Source organism: Symsagittifera roscoffensis, chromosome 3 (genome assembly GCF_963678635.1).
Source record: "Symsagittifera roscoffensis chromosome 3, txSymRosc1.1, whole genome shotgun sequence".
Lineage (NCBI taxonomy): Eukaryota > Metazoa > Xenacoelomorpha > Acoela > Convolutidae > Symsagittifera > Symsagittifera roscoffensis.
Genome location: NC_087064.1, coordinates 55995398 through 56014551, shown reverse-complemented (window position 1 = coordinate 56014551; position 19154 = coordinate 55995398). Strand labels below are relative to the sequence as shown.

The following is a 19154-nucleotide window of genomic DNA, read 5'->3' as shown; positions in this document are numbered from 1 at the left end:
ACGCCATGGCAGTTGATATTAGCAGTGGTTTGGGTTCAATAAAAGGTCAGTTAGTTCTGCTTAATTAAATGCTATATCAAATCAAACAGTTATGTTTTTTGTGGCAATTTTACTACATTCGCTAACTATTAGCTTCAAAGCTATTACAAAAGCGTATCCAGGAAAAAACAATGAATCATCTAGGCATCTTATTTCATCAATTGTAAACGGAGTACCTGCTTTTAACAGACCATTTTACGCCAGTTTGAAATACTTAGAGACGGACGAGTTTATCTGTGGAGCAACAGTTGTGCAAAGCTCTTGGGTTTTGACTGCAGCAAGTTGTGTTGATTTCGACGGTAAAAACAGCGGTTCGTAATTAGCCAAGAACCTCATAATGTGGATTTCACATGCGAATTAGCGCTTCAGTTTTAACTCTCGTTAAGATCGTTTGGTCTGAGCTGTCGGTTTTAGTAACAAATTTTGTTACCGAGCATTTTTGTATTTCGATGGGTTGATTTGCGATTTACTGAGTTTGTTGAGCAAAACTGTTACCTTTTGATATTGGAAAATTCTGGAAAACTGTATTCGTTAGAATTCAGAGAGCCTTTAAGCGAAATAATTTTTTTTAGTTTATGCATCGAAAAGGAACGTTTTAGTTTTATTGAGTTCATTGACATGTTTTTTACGTTTGAGGTTAGCAATTTTCGTGTTAAAATTTGGTTTAACTAAATCAGTTCAATCACTGGACGCTATGCTTCTGTCATGCTCAATTTCATGAAAATTCAAATTTAATTACATCTGTTTATTGGGAATTTTTCTAGAATTAAATTGATTTTTTGTCGGCTTCATATCAAATAAAAAATTTTGTGCTCGCTCGTGTCTTTCAAATTTTAAAGATCCGACCGAAAAGGGGCCAAAATTTAAGGATTCAGCAGAAAGTTTATCGAAAATTTAACAACCGAGTTTTAAAAATAAGTCACATCAATTGGTTTCAGTTAACCTTTCGATATTATACGTGGCTAATTTTTGAATAAAAATGAGGCTCTTTTGTTGCTTTTGAGCTGCGTCGTGAAAAATTTTACCTGCTTTGTGATCAGTTTTACAACGCTAATTAACTTTAATTGCCATCTTAAGCTTTTGTCGGCTAATTTGTTATGCTAGTTCTGTTATTTATTCGAAGCGGCGCCAAGCTCAGCTTCGTCTCTGCATTCGAAATGCGCCGTTTCATTTAAAATATTAGAATTTCAGCTTTTAGTGTTTTTGTTATGAAAAAACTCCACATTTTCATTGAAATTTGCTGTAATCTAATTTTTCAAAAGCAAAAACAAATGCTATTTTTTTTACATTTTGAAACTGTATTTGTTTTATCAATTAAACAATTTTTCTTACATTGCCTTATGACTTTTCCGTAAAGTGTTTTCTTTTGAACGAAAATTGGCAATTGAAGTTAATTAGAAATTCGATGAAATTTTGCGAAGACAACTTTTCTATAAAAAATGCAGTCATGAAACCATTTGTAGCTTTCAGTTACATTTTGTTTTATCTGTAGCGCTCATTACTGAACTAAACTCCGATTTTCGACATTTACTGTTTGTTATAATAGTTCTCGGTGAAACCCTTGTACACGTACATTCATCTTTTCATTTGCAATTCATAAACTGAGACGGAGACAAAAAATGGCTTTAAGGAAAAATTTTTTTTTCAAATGTACATGATTGGGCATTTTAGCTGTTTTTTCAGTTTTTTTCTGAACTTTTGTCGTTGATGATTTCTTTTTCTTTTCATCTTTTGCGAATTTTTCAGTTCGTTTTTGTTCTTATTCTTTGCCTTGGTTTGTTACTCTTGCGATAAATAAGGGTGTTGCAACCGAGTAGCAGAAGTTTTCCCCGTAAGCAAATTGGTTACCAAGCTTTTGCACGCGATAGTTACTCGTGTTTCATTTTCCTTCACAATTAATTCAAAATCAATCAGCCATGCAGATTATCCGGCGTATAAGTAACCTACCTGCTTGAACCAAGAAAAGGTTGTTGTTCGAATCCGGCCGGGACTTGGTTGTGTGGAAACTAAAATATTTCTGCTTTTTTGGACTCGTCTGTCTGTGTATTTTTGCCGGCTTAGTTTCCGTAGCACGGACTCTTTTGAAAGTTCAGATTTTTTCTAACTATCTGAAAGAAATCTCTAAAGCCTCATTGGTAAAAGTAATTGAGCTACAATCTTTTTCTGGGGTATTTTTTGTCCTAGTCTTGAAAACTCTTAGAAAAAGTTTCTTATCCAAAAAAATTAATCAAGCTTCAAAATTATCTTTCTGCGTTGTTTGGACAAAAAACTGATGCATGCGGATTTTATGCTCGGAATTAGCAGGCGTTATCTTTTCGGAGCGTAGAACGTTTCTGGTAAACATTTTGTCATGTAAGCAAGTTGTCCAATTTGCAAATTAAGCAAATTGTCCAGCGAAATAATTGTTCTCTGCGTTGGAATATTTTGAGAGTTGAATTTCATACATTTTAGAAAGTTTTCATTTTTTTTCATGAAATTAAGTTTTTTTTTGGCTCAACCGGTTGTCTGTTCAAATATGTCGGTTTTGTTACCGCTTCAAAAGTTTAGTTTTGATTCAAACTTAACTTTCATTGTCAAGTTTAGCGTGTTTTCTTAAGTTAAACTTTCTCAAGACAGTTTGGGAAAATGATATGAAAAATTTTGTAGATTCAGCTTTTCTCGATATATCAATGCCTCTCAGTTGTTTCCTAAGGCTGTTTATCATAAGTTAAGCGAAGTAAAAACGGCTTTATGAAGGTTTCAGCATCAATTTCAATAATGAGATTTGAAGTACAAATTACAAATTGAGTCAAATATTCAATGAAATTTTTATTTGAAATGAACAAAGCTAATTGTATGTTTCAACAAATTATAATTAGGTTAATTAATTTTCTTTTTTGACAATAACAAAAAACAATATCGAGTTTTGCTAATATTTTGTTCTTGTCTCCGTAACCTTGTTCAATAATTTGAAAGTCAAATAGTTTGTGTCCTTATCTCATTGACTGGCGTTTTACTGACAGGACGTATTTTTATTGACAGGGCAAATTTTATTTTCAATAGAATTTTTTTGGCCAAACCTTATAATTTCCAATTTCCATTTAACAACAACTTAGGAATTTCCATTTATCAGCGTTACAAAATGACAATGCATAACGTCACTTTAAGCGTCTTGTTTTCAATCTCCTCTTTTTTATGGAATTGCTTAACACCTTTCTCATAGAGTTCACGTTTTGTGCTATTGTTCCGGCTTTCGTAATGAAAGTAACGGAATATTGGTGCTCGGAATGAGTTTTTTCTTCAGACAAATTTCGACTTTTTAACTAGCCATTTTTGACCGAGTTTTCTTTCATTATTGAAAAGGTATTGTTTTTGTGAGCCTAATTTTGAAACGATATTTCACCTGTGAATTTTTTTCGTAAAGTTACGGGGGTTTAAAGATTGCCATTTTGACTAATTAAATTTAATTAACGCGCGATATATTTCGCGCTATTAACGAGTATGTGGAGATTCAATCCGCCTTAGAAATTGTTCGAAATAGGGTAAACGAAGTTTATTTGCCATAATTGGTCTGTTACTAAGAGCAAAAACTATCACTTTGATTTTTATATGGCGTTTGGTGGGATGATTTTCACAAAAAATCTCATATTTAAAAAATTATTAAAAGGCAGTCGGAACATTCATGACTTTGCCCTGATACGAGCAGTTTTGTTGTATTTCAAATCAGTTTTTCCAATATCTGTTTAGAGAAAGAGTTGTTCACTGCTGCCATATAATTACGGTTAGAAGAAGCACGCTTAAATTTGTAATGTTTATTTTTCCCAAAACAATTAAAAGGTTTTCACTTTAAACAACTGTCATCTTATATATGTTTTTGAAGATGCTCTGTCTTTAAGGGCTTTTTTGTTTTTTATAGAACTATTTGCAAAATAGTTTGCCTTGGGAAGCTAACGCTATCTTTTCGTTTTTCATTAAAAAATTTCAGGATAGCAAATTTTTCTCAATCAACAACACAAAATGCAATAAAAATCCCAATTTTTTTTTTCGTTTTTTATAACGTAATTACAGATAAAATTCATTTTTTTGGGTAAAAGTTTCTTTTATTTTCAATTTTAAGACTTGACGTTTTCAGATTGTGGGTCTAATGTATAAATAAAAAAATCAAAACAAAATTTGTTCATTTTTTTTCAATAAATGGCCCAATTACACGTTTTAAGTACTTGAGAGACCAAAACAACGGTTTTCGTCAAATCATGCCATCTTGCTTCGGACGTGTTGTTTGGTGGAGTCAAAATACACAATGAAGTAAGGTAAAAAATATAAATATAATGATTTAAATGATAAGATATAAAAGTCTTGCAATCAGCTAAAAACTAACAACTAATTTGATAGGTTACTTCAATAAACTCATCTGGTGAATTATTGTTTAAAATAAGTTTCCGTTATAGTACTTTGTCACTGAGGAAAAATTTTAATGAAAAATAAATTTGAAAAATTTTTGTACGAAAGTTCCTGCCTAATAACTTTCCTGTAGGAAAAGTTACGGGCATACAACTTTCATATAGAAAAAGCCACTATTTTCCTTCTAACATTTTTAGAGCCTTTTTTGTAATAAGTCGTAAGATTCTTAGAATAAATAATCTACGATAGCTAATCTTGGTTAACCCCGACCTGTTTATTGCCAAGCATTTTAATTTGATTTAATACCGAACTCTCTACTTTTTATTTTGAGCATTGTTTCCAAATTAACAACCTAAGTTACCAACAACATTTTGAGTATCTTTGATCATTACAGAAAAACAATAACTTAGTTTAATTTATCAATAATTAACATATTTCAAAATTCCTTCATTTTTTCCATAGAGAAAAAAGTGCGCTTGTAGAAGAATTATTTGTGATTAAGTTGGAGTAGGGGAGTTAGGATCCGACCACCGGCCAATCAAAGAGTTCCCCCTTTGGTATTAATTTAAGACATCCATTTTTAGATGACCAACTCTAAAGTTTTTTCTAAAGGCGCCTTTGGTGCCAATATATCCCAAGTTTTTTGGTCAAAAATTTCCAAAAAAGCCCAAATAATAAATTTCTGACCTGTTTTTTCTTAAATTTCCTGCGCAAATTTTTCAGCAAAACTATACTATTTTTAAAAAATATACTGTAAAATTATTTTTACACAATTTTGAGAGCGCTCGGAAAATCAATTTGGCCGACTTAAAAAAAAAGTAGACAAAAATTTTTAACCAAAAAAAATTCACAGCTGCTCTTTTACTTTTTGTATCTTGGTATTTTTCTACAACTGAAAGTGGGAAGTGAAAGAACTTTCTTGTCGAGTGTTTTTACTTTTTGCTTTTTTCCAACAACATTAGGCACTAAAAGCAATTATTAGAATGAGTCGCGTGATATATTACTTTAAAGCGCTGAGATAGGGACCAGTTTGAAATTATGTAAGTGCTATCAATTTGTTTCTTTCTGTCTGAAGACCTGCTGTCGTGACCTTGCGATCTCTAACGTCCGATATGATCTGAAATAGAAAGGTGCAGTAAGAGTTCGATTTGATGCCTAACAGTTGCTTAAAATTCAAGTTAAACAACTATTCTTTTTTTATACGTTACATTTCTATTCTTCAACATGGCGCAGTCAGCATGGTAGGAAAGGAGGGGGAAAAATCCACTTAATATAATATCATTTTAGGACGCACGGACACCGAAACCTCCAATTTACTGGGAGGAGTGGATCATAAAATTTCACTGGTCGATGATAGCAAAATATGACACTGATCCCAATGATTTCTATTTTGCACGTACCTTAAATGCGGCGGCTATTGCAGCCTTGTCAGAGGATGACAATGGAAAAAACTGTATCAAGGCGGAAAAGAAGTTGAAGTCTAATCTCTATCTCTGTATTGGAGATGAAGCGCAAAGGACATTTAAAGCACGAAAACCGGCGGTGAATGTTAAAATGGAACGTTACCCACGGGTTCTTGACGAGATGCAAAATGTTTTCAAACGGGAGCGTAACGTAACCCATGAGAGAGGACTTTTCTATGGAAGAAAGCAGAGGGAAAATGAAACATTTGAGAAATTCCACGCGGAATTGAGCGCTCTTGCGGGCAGGTGTGATTTTGCTAATGCGGCCGAAAATGTTAGTGATATTTGATTATGAATATGCGGGAATCGGATTGCCAACGAGAATTATCACGATCAACAAAGTTACCCGAGGAAGTCTATAGGATCGAATTATCGTATCAACGTGGTGAGCGTGCATCTAAATCATACACTGCAAAACCGGCCTCGTCAGCGCCGCCGATAACTATAAAACAGGAGCCAGTTAAAAATATAAGAAGGGGACAAGAATTTTTCAGAGGTCGAGCACGCGGGAGACACGGAGGATACACCCAAAAATCAAGCAGTGGGGGAAGCGGTTATAACCGTAGGTGTTGTAATTGCGACGCACCGAAATTTACTCTTGATCATATTGCGAGTTGTCCTGCAAAGGGAGCAACATGTAATTCGTGCCGGAAACTGGGACATTTTGAACGAACATGCAGAGGAATTAGGAGAGGTACTAACCAGTGGAGAGGACAAGGACGAGTGAGATTAGTTGGAGATGAAAATGAGCACCATCAGAGCATACAGAGTGTTAATGATGTGACAGAAGATCCAGTGGCGTTGGTGAATCAGCAGGGAAGCGGGGAGAATGAGTACATGAAGTCAGGATCTGACGACTACTACATGATGATGTCAATCAAGAGGAAGAAAAACGTGACAGAACTGAAAATCCCTGGGGCCCGTGTTCAGGTTGAGGTGTCAGGAAAGAAAATGTGGCTGTGGATAGATAGCGGATCCCCAATGACGATGTTCAGCATGACGGACCTGAAAACAACATTAGGTAAAGCGAATACTCAGTTACAACCTTCGAAAGATGAATTCTTGGACTACAACAACAACCAAATACACATACTTGGGAAGATGGGCATCGTGATCTGATGGGCACCTTAGGCCTGGAGTTGGTGCAAAGAAAGAAAGTAATGGGAATCACGGGGGAAGGGAGCAGTCAAGAAGAGGAGGAATATGATGAATTGCAAACATATTTCTGTAAGTTGTACCCAAATTTATTTACCAGGATAGTAAAAATCCGAAACGCTAAAGTAGGAGCAGATTTCTTCGAAAATTTGAATCCGATACAACCAAAGGGGCGTCGGGTGCCTATCAGTGTACAAGAGAAGGTAGACAAAGAAATTAATCGGTTGATAAACGAAGGTCATATCACTAAATTACAAGAGTGCTCGGATAAGTATTTTGTCTCTCCTATAGTAATCACAGTAAGAAAAGATGGAAGCATAAAATTGGCATTAGAATCAAGAGAACTGAACAAACAGTTATACAAGAATAAGTACCAAATGCCAAATATTGACGAACTAGTAGACGGGATAAGTCAGATAATTGCAGAAAGGAAAGCGTGGGACGTATACTTTTCCTCGCTGGATTTCACATACGCATACGGACAAGTTTACTTAGAACAAAAGACAAGCGAGTAATGCAACTTTTCACTAGTCGGCGGGAAATCGACGGGAACTTATCGTTTTAAAAACCGGTTTTACGGGCTCACGTCGATGCCGACGGAATTTCCAAAATTCATTGATAATTTACTTAAGGAATTTCCCCAGGCAAATGCTTTCATCGATGATATTCTAATTGCCTGTAAGGAAACTAAAGTAGAGCATATTGCGTTAGTAGAAAAAATATTTAAAAAGTTGGACGTTTCTAACGTTTCGTTGAAATTACGAAAATGTGAATTTGCAAAAACCGAGTGGGAGTGGCTCGGATATCGAATTGGGGAAAGTGGCATCGCGCCGTGAGTCCGGAAAAGACTAATGGGTTCAATGCACAATTTGCATAAATTTTTGCCAAAATTTGCGGAAGTGAGCGCACCATTAAGACCATTACTAAGTCAGAATAACGATTTTGTCTGGACGCCTAATTGCGAAAATGCGTTTCAACAATTAAAATCGCTTGTGAAAAACATTGTGGAACTTAGATATTTCGACATTCACCGTGAAACAAGGATTATCTGCGATGCTAGTCATGATGGCCTAGGGGCCGTGTTAGAACATTACAGCGCCTCCGGGTGGCACCCGATTTCATTCGCGTCAAGGTACCTTAATCCGGCCGAGAAAAAGTATTCTACAAATGAATTAGAACTACTCGCGGTAGTGTGGGCTACGGAACATTTTCGAAACTATATATATGGCTGTTGTTTCACAGTTATATCGGATCACAAGGCGTTGCTTACATTGTTAAATTCTTCCCCAAAAGGAAACAAAACGTTTTTTAGCCCATTAACTCGATGGTACGACCGGTTAGTACCGTACGATTTCGCAGTTGAACATAGACAGGGGTCAAAAATGGAAATGGCAGACTATTTGTCTCGGTTTCCGTCCGCAGAGGCACCCGAGACAAGTCATGATGATGAAAGTTTTACAGTAGCGAAAATAAAATTGATCAAAGAAGCATTGAAACCTAAGGATCAAATGAAGCCTAGGGGTCAGAAAGTGAATCAAATTAGGCCAAAACCGACGGTAAAGGGTGATCAGTCATGTTTCGCTATAACAAAACCAATTTTATCCAATGCGAATAAAAGAAAAGCTGAATATGCAAATATTCACCGTGAGCACACGCGCTCACTAGAGGGCGTGTCTACATGCAATCGGCGGTTAACCAATCAGTATCGAGATATTTGCATACCGGCGGAAATATGCAAATGCCGAAGTAAGAAAATCAGACGTTGTTCTCAGTACGTAAATTCAAGTTGTACAATTAAAAATATGGAATTCATCAAAAATATGAGTATTAAAAATATGTCAATGATAAATTCATCTGAAAAAAGCGACCCACGAACTTCCGCTATTGTTAATACTTCAACCCACTCCGGAGATGTAAACCTTAATTTTGTTCTAAATCGATTAAACCAACCGCCTAGTGTAAGTTCTGACTCGGATATCGAATTAATACCGCCAGAAAAAGTTGTTATTAAACAAACAAATTTGAAAAAGTTGAAAACTTTTATTTCATTTCCCCATCAGTTTCCCGGATTATCTTACACACTCGTGCAGAATGGTAAATGGATTTACTCAATAGTTCCTATCGACAGTAAAGTAGTAAGAAAAATCGATTACCCTGAGGTCCTGAGTTTGAAATTAGTAGAAGCCAATCTGGAAAAGGACCCGATACTGAAAACAATCCGCGATGCAATCCGAGATAAAAACCCACGAGTCAAGGATATTGTCACAAGATTGGGGCAATTTTATGTCCAACATTACAATGACTTTGCCGTACGAGAAAAATGCCTATGGATGGATGGCCGGCTGGTTATACCGAAGGATATGTCGTCAGCAGTACTCAGTCGTTTGCATTTTAACCACCATGGACGCGATAAGATGTTTGCAGCCGCGAAGGATGCATGGATACCACTAATGCACAGAAACATTGCCGCTACAGCAAAGTATTGTAAAAGCTGCTTAGAAGCAGGTAAAAATCTTAAACCAGCTTTTCCAAAGAATGATATAGGGGTCACGTATGTGCCTAAGGAACCCAATGATTTGGTCCAATTCGATTTCTGAGGTCCGGTCAATTATGTAAAGGGTCGGATGAAATATGTAATAGTAGCAGTAGATACGTTTTCGCATTGGCCGTCGGCTTATGTTTGTTCAAGTAACAAGTCTAAAAATGTATTAAAGCTCCTAAGGAAGTAAATAAATACCCATGGACACCCAATGAAATTACATGTGGATCAGGCAACTGGATTTTTCTCGAATGAAATTCAGAATTTCTGTAATTATGAAGGAGGTATTGAACTCATAAAATCTCCGGTTAAGGATCATCGTGCGACGGGAATTGTCGAACAGACTATTGGGTCGATAAAAAACTACATCCTAACATATCTCCAGGAAAATAGAAAGTATAAGTTTGGGTTAATGATATCCCATACGCTCAGCGCGCTACGTTTTGTGCCCCATTCTAAGACTAAGCTAACGCCATTTGAGGCTTATCATGGAAGAGAAGCGAATACGGCTCCGCGAAATTCGACGAAAAAGCCATCATTGAAAAATCTAAATTGGAACAATGTTATTAACCAGAAGTTATCTTGTTTAGACAAGGCGAGTAATCTCCCTAATGTGGAGCTAACCCTCGATTGGGAGAAGCAGATGGTTTTGGATGAGCAGAACCTAATCAAGACGGACCCCAAGGTCACGGAAATGGTGGATCCCAAGGCAGCACAAGAGTTACCCAATGCACCAGAATGGCTCAAAAGACATAAAACCAGCACCACAACAGTCTACCAAAAGATTGGGAAAACGGACCCGAAGGACCCGAGAAGGTATAAACGTTTACCATTAAAAATTGAAAAATTAACTAAACACACGGTGCAAATGGAAAAAGGGTCGCTATTAAGGCGAAGTGGTGTTTCATTTAGATCGGCGGCTGAAGAAAGCCGAATTGAGGAAAGAAGCGACGCGTGCACCCCAGGTCCTAGCAAGCCTACAAATAGCACTCCCGGTCCGAGTAAGCCCACAAAGTACAAGGGAAAAGCCGAGAAGGATCAATTAGCAATGGAACAAGCGCAAATAGTGAAGAAAAACCGAGTCGTTGAGTATAGCGAAGACGAAGATATGGAACGAGCGAAAAGACCGAAAAACATCGAATAGTCGAATACAGCGAGGATGAAAGCGATGAGGATGGGGATAGCGATTGGGCAGTCGAAACGAACGAATCGGCGAAAATTGCAGCGAGCAGTGGAGTGAACGAACCGTCGGGAACGGACAAGGAGCGGACACCGAAAACCGTCGGTAATAAACGGAAACAAGGCAAGGAGGCAACGCGAAAATCGACGCGACAACGGAGAGGAGTCGACAAAATGGGGGGAATAATGATTCACCGAGTAGAACATAAGTAACATGATGAAGAAAAAAAACCTTAAGGCGAGGTTTGGCAAGTCTGCCTGAAAACTCAAGTTAAACTAATACTGAACTAGTAACATGTACTTAAGAATGAGTTGATAAATTTTACATCTACGATTTAAAATTTGTTTGTGGTTGCCCGAATGAGATAGGGACCAGTTTGAGTTTATGTAAGTGCTATCAATTTGTTTCTTTCTGTCTGAAGACCTGCTGTCGTGACCTTGCGATCTCTAATGTCTGATATGATCTGAAATAGAACGGTGCAGTAAGATTTCGATTTGATGCCTAACAGTTTCTTACAATTCAAGTTAAGCAACTATTCTTTTTCTATAAGATACATTTCTGTTCTTCAAAAGCGCTTTCAATCTTGAATCAATTGTCATTAGAAACCGTGAACAGCTAATTTTTCAAGCATTATCGTCATTTGTCGCTTTCTTTGGAAAAACAAAGTTTTCATTTAAAAATTAAGAAAAACAAATTTGTTTTTTTTTTCATTTTCGAACAAAACTGTAATCGAGTATGATTAATTTATTATATTTATGCTCTTGTTCTAGTATACAAACTTTGTATAATAATGAAATAAAACTATCGCTACATCATTTTTTTCTTGCAATGTTAAGGCAATCTCTGAAAAGTTTTTGATCAATCTGTTTTCTATAAATGTCCAGATCTGCATTTGCGATGAATTGTTTATACTCAAAATTTCAGCAACCAAAGAATCCTTGTTCAGAATTAGAATAACCAAACTGTCTACGCATCATAAACCATAATGCATCAGTATACCATGAAACAGCTCTCACATTTACGATTAAATAACTGCTATTGGATTGGCTATAAAATTTGCAGCACTATCGTCTAGACAGATCAGATGTCTAGACAAGTTGTTTGATAGAAATATTTGTTTGATGTACATGTGCAGATCTAAGACCTTTTGTTTGAGGTCGACCAAATTGAATTTCGGAGTTTCCCAAAACCCTATAAAACTTTCTTACGCTGAAATTTTCTCGGCCGCATATGATTTTTTTTTAAAAATATTAATTTGAAAGCGTGATTTTTGTGAGTGGTCAAAATTACGTTACTTTTTTTCGGGAAGAATTTTTTTGAAAAAATGGTTTGAAAAAATTTTTTTTTGATCTTATTAAGCTGGACCAGTTTGATTGGCCAAGCTCCCCCAAAAACGTTTAAAGACCCTCATTGGTCAAAAATGTTGTTCAAACAATCACATTTTTCTGCGCGCACCTTTCTAACAATTGCTCATGTCATGTACTTTATTTTGAACGTTTTTGCTTAAGATGAACCCAAGAACTACATTGCAGTTGAAATTGGCAACTTCATAATGATGTTGGGTGACCGAAAACTACACTTAGTGCGGAGGATTTTTATCGCACCCAGGTTAATATAGCTTTGGTATTACCGGGTTCTTTCTGTTGTTATGCTTCAAAAATGATTTTTTTAAATAGTTTGAAATATCCCCCAGCGAAAGAAAATATGGAAACAGAAGAAAAGTCAAAGATAACAAGCTCAATTAACTCAATTAAAACAAGCTCAATTGACACAAATTAACTTAATTTTCGACCGTATAAAATAGCAAATACTACCAGTATATAGTTTAAACCTAAACAAAAACTTGATCAGTTAGTTGTCGAAAACTTGATGTGGAAACTTGATCAGTACAGAACGAATTTAAGTCCCGTACTGAAGATCGCAAGGATAAGAACCTTTATATAACTTGCCTTTACAAGGAGCTTTTTGTTGAAACTTAGGATTATAGTGTGTTAGGATGTGTCTTTAACTCATAGAGTAATTTCGGATAGGGTACACCGTCTGCTCACCACGCTATCTTATTTTCGGCCGGATAGATTCGTGCAACTTCTTAGTCTAATACCGATCCTAATCTTACTCTTATATCTACTAGTCTCAGGTTGTTTAACTAGTCTCTGCTAGGCTCAATAGATCTAGAGTATACTGGCTTATGCGAGTTAGTTCCAGAATGAGAACAACTGTATTCTAAGTTTAATTCAAATTGCTCTGGTGTTGAAACTACAAGTAGTTTCAACACTTACAAATAAGTGGGTTGTTAGTTTGATGGAGTATGATTGGTTAGTATATAACAATTTATAGAGATGAAATATCATAATAATAATCAATGATAAATACTAGTTTAGATCTGGTTCCACCCATCCGGGGTTTAGAGAGTTTTAGTTTTTCAATGTTCTTATTGTAGCGTAGGATGGAAGATGGTGTTTTTCTTTAGAGTTTGCGAGCATAACCTTTTTTCTGGTTTGGAAGAAGAGATGTATCACGGTAGTTTCGGGAGATCGTGTTATGTGTTCTGATCGATTGTGATGAGTGTTGATCTGGTTGATTTTAGAGAATAGGAATGGTCTAATCACAATCGAGAGTGTCGTGTAGTTCGACTTTGGATGCAGTGCCTGGTGACTTGGATCTGCACGTATACTTGAACATCGAGATGGCCATTGTTCTGTTGCAATGGGTTTCCTTTGCTGCGATGCCAAGTCGTACTTTAAATCCGTTTGAGTCGTGATTGTGAGCGGCATATCGGTTGTGTTTAGCCATTCTGTAGGTCGAGTGTGATGGGGTCGTCTAGTCTTTGGATGCTCGTTTTTGTTGTTGTGTATTATTTATGTACTACATATTATAAATTACATATTTAGTTCCGTTAACTTTGAGAGAATAATTTTTCCAGTTCTAAGCTTGTTTTAATCCGGTTTGGGTACCGTGCGTTTTCTTTTCTAAGTCATGATGCTAGGTTGTGGTTTGTGCTGTTTAGTAAGCTTGCGTTGGTTAGTTTGGACTATTATATAATTCCTTTCCAACCGGGTTAAAGGAAAGTTTGAAATGTGTAAAAACTGGTTGGAGTTGTTATCAGTGAAAGTTAAAAGTTAAATTCATTATTTTAAACAATTCTTCGTGGGCGATCTGTGCGATTGTGGATAGGGTTGTGTGCGAGTGAATAATTGAAACTACAAAGAACTGTCTTAGAAAAGTTTAGTAATGCTTGAAATTAATAGGCACTTTTAATAATTTACTACTTTGAAATTAATAATTTTACAGCTTTATTTGGGGGGTTGAAATTATCAATTTATTTTCATTTTGCGAGTATTTACTGCATATGGGAAAAGAGTTCATATTATCAAATTAGTGAAGGGTCAATTTCACTGCTTCATTTATTGTAATTGGTTAATCTAAATTTATTTTCTACAAAAAGTTTTCTGTTTTTTTTCGTTTTTCTCTTTTGTAGATGATTGATTATCGTGCCTGTGAAGACTAAAGAAAAAGATAAAACATTTTTTAAGAATGGTTAGTTTTGTTTCAAATTTGTTAGAATAATTTATTTAATTCGAACTTACCTTATTCGTCGAGGAAGAATCCATGGGGAAAAACGTCGTGGATTATTTCTGATGATGTTATTAGTTTAGCTAAAAAGCGAATGATGTATTTAGTTTGGAGAAGTGGCCAAAGCAATTCGAGTGTGTTCTGGTTATTTATTGGTTTTTTGACAAGTAGGTTGGGTTTAAGCAATTTTTTGTGAGGGGAAGTTTGGAGGGCTATTAAAGGACTTCCTAGTTTTATTTTTTTTTATTGGATGATCGGGGGTATTTGAGAATTAATTGTACTTTAGGCTAAATGATCATGTCGATTTTGTTCTTTAGGCTAATTTAATATTTTTGCTTGAGGGTATTTCGAGGTCTAAGCTGAGACAATATTGTTAATTTTTGTTCTAGTTGATAGGAGAGGGTCGCAATTTTGAGGTTTTGTTTATTTCAGTTGTCAAATTTGAGCGGGTTGCTTATTTTTGACCTGGAGGTCTTAAAGTTATAGATACAGATACGCTTGAAGGTTATTATTTGTCGGCTAAAGAAGCCGTGTCAAAAATGAGGTGATGATTCGGAAAGGTTCTTATTGGCTTAAATTGAACTAGTTTGTTCAAGTGCTTTCCAGCATGAATTTTGAGAAAATGTTCGGTCCATGAAAATATCTTCAAGAGGTGAAAATGTTAATTGATTTAAAGTGGTTTTGAAATTAAACGTTCTTTAATCTTTTAGATTGCGGGATGAGTGTTTTGTATTCCTTTCGTGGCTGATTACGAAGTCGCGATGATTGTCTATGTGGAGATTTTTCTTTTTGATCTTGTGGTATAATTTTTTCTTCTAATTTTTGATTTTTTCTTTTTGTTTGAGTGATTTTTTTTGTTGTCTAAGTTTTTTGATATTTGTTTGGGAGATTCTTTGTCATTTTTATCTAACTGTTTTTGGATGGGGTACATATCAGTGCTTTGATTTTGATGTTGTTCTGAGCTATTTTGAATATCTTTAAATCCTGTGAAAGAGTATAGTTGAGTAAGTTCTCGAATTGCGTACTCTTTTGGGTAATAAGGTAAAAGATTGTTTCGATGTTGAGCGATTTTTTTTGTTTAAGCCTATGAGTTTGTATGTTACATCAGTGGGTTTATCAATTATTTGATACGGTCCTCTTCGGAGTGGTTGTTATTTTTTAAAAATTCCTTTTTTGTGTTGTAAAATTTGGAATTAAAACATATGTTACGACTTTTAAATTTTTAGCTGGGGTAAATCGGGAATTTTTTGGGAATTAAAATTTTGTTGATTCTATAATTAGACATATTGATTCTAACCTGGGTTGACAATAAACTTGTGCAATTTTGTTTGATTGGCATGTTAAGCAATCCTTGCTTAATACTAAATAGGAGTCCATTTATTCGGTGGAGGTTGCAGTGCGTGTTTATCGGGGTGCAAAGTACTGCTACGCTCCTACAATCTGTTATCATACAATTTTTTTCACTTTGCATTTTCTTTGTTTTTCATTATATTGAAATCTTTAAAAAAATTTTCCCTAGCGCAATTTAAAATGTATTCATCTAATTTTTTATCCTAGGCATAGCCAATAGTCATCTCTAGGGCCCAATTTTCTTAGAATATTGATTTTTTGTTCGTATGTATCCTATTGTTTGTCTGTGTGGTGTGATTACGAGATCGTATTTTTCGTCGTTAATTAAACAATTGTGTATTATCATTGTTTAATTGTTTCCTAAACTGTCTCTTGACATAAGGTTTAGGATGATGGATGCAATATTTCGGTTAATGATTTCCAATGTCTTAAACTGCTAGTTCTTACAATTTTTTGTGGTTAGCATCAACTTGGGTCGTATTGTTGGGTTGGAGAGAAAAGCGTATATCGATTCCGAAGAATGATTTTTATTTTCTCGTGGCTAGTCTAAGTTAAGGTGTTAACTTACTTAATCTTACTTAGGGGTAGCGATTGTGTTCAAGGGTTGGAGAATAGTAAATCGATCCAGAAGGTTCAGGTATAATTAGAACACAAGTAGTTCGTTAGATACTATTTTAAATTTATTAAGTTTAAGTATTATCCTGGGTCAAGTAAGAGGGGGGGGGGTCAAGTGAAGTATGAATAACCGAAGTTCTTCACTGTTTATCCTAATTAGAATGGTTAGTTTGATTGAAAAATTTCTATTAGTCCTGGGTCTTCAGGAAAGGTTGGGTAGTGAATTGACGTTTGAGGTCGTTAGACAATTTACTAAATGTGTGGGGGAGAACAAAACTGTTCTATTAGATGCAAGGATAAGCCTTGATGATCAGCAGATAAAATTAATGAAATGAAATTTAACTGAGATAAAGGTGAATCAAAGATCCAAGGAAAGCCTTGATGATCTGAATATTTAGATAAAGATAATTTGTTTTAATTTAAGTGAAATTAAGTTAAAGATCCAAGGGAAGCCTCGATGATCAGAATATTTAGATAAAGTTAATTTATTTTAATTTAAGTGAAATTATTTTAAAGATCCAAGGGAAGCCTTGATGATCTGTTATTTTAAGTAAATTTAATTTAAGTGAAAACAAGGATAAGCCTTGATAACTTTTAGGTAAAGGTTTAAATGAAGAAAAGGTTAAATGTTTAGTTTGGATGATGTTAATTTTTTGAGATGTGCTGTTAAGTTTTAGGTGATAAAGCTGGGATGAAAGGATGATTTATATATACTAACAGTTATGCTTTATACTAACTAATTTTTGTTTTTTATATTCAATAAATTTTTTTTCAAGATGCTATTTGATTTACAGCTGATTTAAGGAAAACGATAAGTGTTGTTTTTATCAGTCGTTGTTGTATAATTAATAGGTTTAGCGCGATGAAAGTTTATTGAAGATAATTCTTCAAATAATATGTCAGTAAATGAAAATTTGAATTTACTGCTGGAAGTATTCTAAATATAAAAGTTTGTGTTGGCTTTTGCCGTACGACCATGAAACTTAAAGGTAAGTTTCTTTGTAGTCGTAGATCGTCTCTTGTCCGAGGTCTTCTTCCAATACTGGATAGTTCTCGTATTGTTCGGAAAATTGGCTCTGATCTATTGAGTCGTGGAAACATTTCTACTAAATTTTTGTCACTTAACATTTTTTTTTAAATGTTGTATTTGTATAATTCTAATCTATTTTTTCTAAATCTAGGTTAGTTAAGGTCTGTTCGAGACTTTTTGGTCGCACCAGATGAGTTAGGATGTGTCTCTAACTCATAGAGTAATTTTGGATAGAGTACACCGTCTGCTCGTCACGCTATCTTGTTTTCGGCCGGATAGATTCGTGCAACTTCTTAGTCTAATACCGATCCTAATCTTACTCTTATATCTACTAGTCTCAGGGTGTTTAACTAGTCTCTGCTAGGCTCAATAGATCTAGAGTATACTGGCTTATGCGAGTTAGTTCCAGAATGAGAACAACTGTATTCTAAGTTTAATTCAAATTGCTCTGGTGTTGAAACTACAAGTAGTTTCAACACTTACAAATAAGTGGGTTGTTAGTTTGATGGAGTTTGATTGGTTATTATATAATATTTTATAGAGATGAAATATCATAATAATAATCAATGATAAATACTAGTTTAGATCTGGTTCCAATAGACAGAAAACCATTATAGCTGCAAATCTATTTGAATAGCTTATACGTAACAAGAAGTTTAAATAGTTTTTTCTGCCCTCTAGTAATTTGTTATCTTTATTGGGTATTTTCAATTATTCCGCCCAAATGATCGAATCTGAAATATTGAAAATAGGAAAGAAATGCTCGAACCTGATCGGTTGTAGTTATACGTAGCTAATTGGTTGTTCATTTTTAGAATTTTCAAAGAACTTCAAGTTCTGACCAAATGTTTAAATTTTTTATATTATTTTAAGCCGTTACTACGAAGTGCGACCGGAACACAGTATTGCATTATTACAATTAGAGGAACCCACCACGACCCAAATAGAGCTAATCTATCCTTGCAGGTATAGCGAAGACCATGGGACGCGTCTTGGCACCGTCGGGATGGGCTCAACTTCCGGGAAATCACCGCTGTACCCACACTCTATTTGGGAAGCCCATTTCCTGGAGTCAAAGCTATCCGAGCCTATATCCCCCTTCAGGCTGGATAGGTTGAAAAAGTGTCCGGACTCTTTGGTTTGTACAAACAGAGTTTCAGCCGGAGCTAATATTTGTCATAAAGATATAGGAGGGCCGCTTTATACGTTCAAATGTGGAACGAACATTCCGCAATGTTTGTATGGAGTAGCGACGCAATTCAAAAAGAAAAGCTATCGTTCAGATGATGATTGCGATGGGGGGAGTTTGTTTACGAGTGTGCCTCATTTCTACAGGTGGATCAGACACACAATGTTTAGTTATGGAAGATATCAATTTATAGATTAAAACGGACATCATGTTAATGTACGATGCAAGGTTAAAATTTTGCACATATGTTGAGTTTAGACATGTCTTGGATAAAAAATATGGATTAACGATTTATGTTTTGCGATGTTATAGTTATAATTAGATTCTACGCATTTATATGACCTGCGCTAGCCTATAAAGTGGGAATATAACTAGCCGAATTATAAGCTAGCCGAAATTGAGCAGCAGACTTAATAAACTATTCAAAAGTTACGTCAAGAGTAGATGAACTAGCTCCAAATTACGTCACTGGCATCAAATTGCATGACTGTCATAATTGTTACGCAATTGCTTCACAACTGTTTTGCAATAATTGCGCATTTTCGGCTGGCTTATACTTCTGCTGGTTTATACCACCCCCATTTATTTCTGTCGTCATTCTATCGCCATGAACACACTTTATTCTCATGCCATACGTGGTT

At 35.3% G+C, this 19154-nt stretch overlaps 1 long non-coding RNA gene across 1 annotated transcript; it reads left to right on the top strand.

Annotated features, from left to right (window-relative positions):
- The first annotated feature begins 39 nt into the window (after nt 1-39).
- Nucleotides 40-18889, top strand: LOC134842041 (uncharacterized). Its single transcript, XR_010162479.1, has 3 exons — nt 40-338; nt 12265-12364; nt 18198-18889. It is a non-coding gene; the product is annotated as an uncharacterized LOC134842041 (long non-coding RNA).
- The last annotated feature ends 265 nt before the right edge of the window (nt 18890-19154 follow it).